The sequence below is a fragment of the Haliotis rufescens genome, unplaced genomic scaffold (genome assembly GCF_023055435.1).
Source record: "Haliotis rufescens isolate VD_foot unplaced genomic scaffold, xgHalRufe1.0.p SCAF_9, whole genome shotgun sequence".
Taxonomy (NCBI): domain Eukaryota; kingdom Metazoa; phylum Mollusca; class Gastropoda; order Lepetellida; family Haliotidae; genus Haliotis; species Haliotis rufescens.
In genome coordinates, this window is record NW_025964383.1 from 40,895,155 (window position 1) to 40,900,407 (window position 5,253).

At 39.4% G+C, this 5,253-nt stretch overlaps 1 long non-coding RNA gene across 1 annotated transcript; it reads left to right on the forward strand.

Moving 5' to 3' along the window:
• Nucleotides 1-269: 269 nt before the first annotated feature.
• Nucleotides 270-4,995, forward strand: LOC124113575. Its single transcript, XR_006857781.2, has 3 exons — nt 270-479; nt 2,480-2,536; nt 3,414-4,995. It is a non-coding gene; the product is annotated as an uncharacterized LOC124113575 (long non-coding RNA).
• The last annotated feature ends 258 nt before the right edge of the window (nt 4,996-5,253 follow it).

Sequence of the window (5,253 nt, forward strand, 5' to 3'; positions counted from 1 at the left end):
TATATTATATATATGTATAACGCCCCTGTTATACTCAGACACATTTATATAGCATGACCATGCCCTGGTTCACTCAGCAACAGCCTGTATATATGATGCATACAGCTCTGTCACATTCAGTCACAGCCTGAACACGTCATATCCCCCGACACCAACCCCACCCCCACCCCACCCCACCACCCACCCCCCTCCCCCCGCTTCACCTTCTTCCCCACACCAGGCCCCGATCCCATGAGACACACCCGACATACACATGTAGGTCAGTTCGTCTTTACATGCACTTGTGAGTCATATCAGTGAGAGAGAGAGCTCCTTCCGTGTGCGAAGGTTGGATAAGACGAAAGGACGTCACTTGGACATCAAGTTCAGTTTTATGTGTTGTAGGAGTTGAATGTATACTGATTGTAAAGAACAGGGGATTGATTCGAATTGACGTACGGTTCGGTCTACAGACGAACAACGAATCTCCAATACAAAGGGTGAGTATTATTTTAAGTATGGGGTGGAGTGAAGGGATGGGCTGTGATGGAGAGGTCAAAATACGAAGACAAGGACCCCTCGGTCGACCACTTTGTTGTATATGTATTGCTCAGTTCCACTTAGCATAGAATGGAGCAGAGTGAATGAGAGCGGCATCACACAGCGGAGTTGAGACAATGAGAGCGGCAGTGCATAACGGTTTTGAGAACACGAGAACTGCAGTGCATACGGGAGTGGATTAAATAAGAGTGACAGCACAGAGTGCAGCGAATAAGAGAATTTAGCACAGGACTGAGAGGCGTTCATGATAGGTTTATCGCAGAGCAGAGTTGAAACAATGAGTGGTAACAGTTGGCCATTTTGAATACACGGGAACAGCGGATTGTGATTGTGGATTGTGCTAATGAATATGCATGATAAATCATTAAGCGGCAACGTTATGCATCATGTCAGAGATCAAACAGTTTAAGCACATGGCCTCCTTTTATGCAACAAAGCAAAATCATTAACAAATAATAAGAAATATAAATAAAAGTGAAGACTTTGCTCAATCAGTCAAGAGGAACGGCACCCTGGCTAACCTGGCCTCTATTCGTAAGCATTGGCACTTTTTTCATCGACCGGGTGCACGAACCTAGAAGACCTACTTATGAATGGGTAGCTAGTCGAGCAAAACATAAGTAACCTTTGCCACGAAAAGCTGAAGCGCATATCTTGTTGCATTCGCTGCACGAAGTATAACCTGACATACGGTAATGGGTGGCCAGGCAAGCAAACAGTTTGAAGCTTGCGTCAACATAGCCTGTTCCTTTGGGAGACCTGTCAAGGATGTTCTTTTAAAGAAGTTTATCAAGTGGAAATTGATTCGCTTCAAACTATTGGTTTGGTTTTAATATTTAAACAATCGTGTTTATAAAATACCAAGAACAATTTTCACGATGAAACAATACATATAGAGAAAAAGCTCTTTCCAACTCCATTGCAAAATACATGTTAACTAGAAGCAAGAAGAGGAGCACAATTGTTGCCAACTTCTTGCCTAAATGTTATTAATGAGGAAGTCAAGCATTTCACATATTATTTTCCATGTGAGTTTCAAATAGTATTTGCTTTCATTTTCGACAAATTGTACTGAACCCCTGAATAAAGATATGTAACGAAATCTATATATGGTCACCACGTTTAGAAACAAAGAATGGTCATTATGCTGCCATAACTGCCATTGGATTATTTAAAAAGAACGAAACAACATTATCCTACTAGACAACTTTGGTGGTCACTTGTTATCCCTGTTGGTAGGAGCCTGCTCACAATATTTTGGTCCATATTTGAATAACTGACAATTAAACATTCCCGAACGAGAGGCAAAAACATCTTCCCAATAAATGGTTTCATTTGACCTTTTCTTTTCCTGTGACCATGGGGCGTCAGAAACACATTACTCAATACATTTACGTTGGCATTTATTCTATCAGATCATCCATATGGCATAGCTGTACAAAGCAGTAGAATCCAATGATTGTCTCGGGACAGGTGACACTTTTGTTTGTTTGTGTTTTGTTAAACGCTGCAATATGTCACCTATATGACGGTGGTCTGTAAATAATCTAGTCTGGACCATACAATCCAGTGACATCATGAGCATCGATCTATACAATTGGGACACGATGACATGCATCAACAAAGTCAGGGAGCCTGACCACCCGATCCAGTTAGTCGCCTCTTAAGACAAGCATTATATTTTAAGATGGACATCAAGTTGAGATGACAATATGCAGTATATATGTTGATGCCAGAAATACCTCGGTTACTTCATATATCATACTATGATGTTTCTACATAGTTACAAATAGTTTATGTCATAATTTATTCCGGATTTGTGTCCCTCACGATGACAATTTGTTGACAGTAAACACATTGATATGTGGAAATAAGATAATAACATCTGCATAAAAAAAACATTATCATCATATATTTCAGTTCCGCTTTCTCATTTTAGGAGCTCACCAATAGAAAGTGACAGACTGGAGACTATGGCTCATGCTCTAGGGGGTAGGTGAGTATGTAGTTTTCTCTTTTTCTTAAATGAGAACACGCAAATTGATTTCTCAACAACACCTGATTGATTTCACTGTTAAGGGAAACTAAGAAAACCAATCATTTGAATACAACTTGTTGCCCCCAAATCATGACAGCATACAAAATAGCTTTACTCATCAATTCAGTTACGTGAATTCAGTGCTGAATGCTTGGCACTAATATGATATCATCATTACGTTGCATAACCATCCTGTGCTTACGAAAGCAACTTTGCATTGCATTGCATCAGCAAAACATTGCAGTGTTTACATTGCACTATATATCTGGTTTGCGACGTAAATTAGATGGCACAAGTACCATTTGAACATGAACTTAGCACCTCAGTGCTGGTCGTACGAGGCGACGTAATTGGTGGTCAGGCTGTCATCTGGCTGATTGCCTGTGATGTCGGGCATTATTATTGTTTTCATTTTCAGTCACGCTTCCCCTGACGTCGCACAATATTATTTCGTCGATATTCACGCATCAACACTACCATACAACCTATGACAGCCCTTACTCCACGTAAACTTTGAAAGACGTTGAACTGGCCAGTGTAATGTCATAATGTTTCAAATGACATCACCGCCAGAAACATGATCCGCACATCAATGTCGAGCAAGCAATATTCCTGGGCATGTCAAGCGTTTTCTTACACCAGCTCAGCCACACGTTCTTGTAATACAGCATTGCTATATTTGCCACTCCTCTCAGATTCAGTGTTTGTTTGTGTAATATATATACTGCATTGTTACTTTGTACATGGCAGAAAGTTGTTCTTTTCTTGTTTGACTTGTGAAGTGTGGCTTGTAAAGCGTTTCTAGTTACATAACATTTTCTGCATTACTTTTTAGAGTGCATACAGTTTACATCTGGATGCCACAAGAGGGCTCTTTCGGCCATTCATCCTTACAGCTGAGTAACGGCGAATATGTCAGCTGGTGGCCATGCGGAGGGAAAACAAAATCAGTTATAGGAAAGAAGATATCCTCTTCGAGCGAAAATCTTATTGAGGACGTTGTTAAGATGGAGCGTCAACCGACTTATACCTTCCCAATACCTGCAGACGATTTGGATGAAGAAAAAATGAAGGAAGAGTGGCACGGTTGGTTTATTACAGGCCATTACAATGTTTTTGGTGCAAATTGTTGCTGGGTTGTCTACAAGATCCTTCGTGCAGGTGGGGCACCGATCAGTGCAACCATAATATGGAGACCAGAGAGTTTGCGTCGTTACTTGGCTATTTACCTGCGGGGTGGATGGATAATTACAACATTTTTCAATTTACCTTTTTTTGCTTGATGGTCTTAGACATGAGGTATATGAATATCCTGTCAGGTGTCAGCTTGAATGGTCAGATTATCGACCTGAAATCTAACCTTAGTGATTTTCAATAACTCACGAGTGTACTCAAGACGAACATCATTTGTCATAATATAGATTTATTGTGAAATGTGTTTTGGGGTGAAAAAAGTAACGCCTCTAGTTGACTTTTAAACTGCTATTCATTTCTGATGGGGGACTGAAAGCTACATGACAGTAAAACAACCCAGACGCTGGAGATGAAAATTATATTTTTACGAGAAATCAAAAGGGGTCTATATTTAGTTCGATTAAGGTTATAACCTCATCACAGTCAGTTTGGCCTTTGAGTATATTACACGGAATACTAAAAAAACGCTTAGCTACCTTCCTGTTATAGTAACTAACTTTAACTCCCGGACAAACTGTCACCAGAAACAAGCTTCACGTTTGTTATTCGCATGGTGATCTCCAGTAAACTAAGCTTATTACTAACACGTTTATAAGGAACTGTTTTTTGGTCCCGCCAATTTGTTGTATATATGCTTATATGGAACAGCGGTTATAATGAACTAAATGTATGGCCCCTTTACGTTCGTTATGACCGTAGCTCAAAAAATGTTATGTCGGATTCAAGAAGAGGTCAAGGCCTGTAAGAAATTTCTTGCCATTCGTGAGTGCACTTGCACTATAAGTATACCGGTTACTTATTGCACCTGCAGCTTACTTCATCCATTGTGTTGACTTTTGTACACCGACAACTGTGTGTTTCAATATTATCCATCGATTATTTATTGATCATTTACTGATTTCACAACGAAGCCCTGTACGTTATTATATGTCTTTGTTAACCTTTGCGTTTCATTTACAAAAAAACGGCTTGTAACACTATAAACCATCGATGTCATAATGCTGTCTGAAAGTTTTTCCCTGAAATGATATATACCCCAACTTGAAAAGTGTCCATTTAATTCCGTACAAGAGTGCTGTTGTTGCCTACTTTTTGTGTCACGTTCACTGTCATGCAGTTCTTTTTTATCCAATAGTTCGATAATATTGTATTTCGCATATTTTATTTCAGCTTTACGTGTCGACTTCTTGAATTTTTAAAAATAAAAATATCTTGTTCTTTTATAATATTTGTCCATATGGCAACTGTCATTACTGTTATTGCCTGCTTTAATAACAACACAATGAGTATTCATCAAATTGCTTCAGTAGCTTAAATAGCCACATTATCTTAGTCATATCAAACTTATATATTATGCAAAATGTATCTGGTTATGTACTTAGCAAAGTAGATTCATTATGCTGCACATATAGATAGTTTCTGGCACTGCACAGACTGGAGTGAATTAGAGAGGCAGCACAGGCTGTAGTGAACGAGAGGGG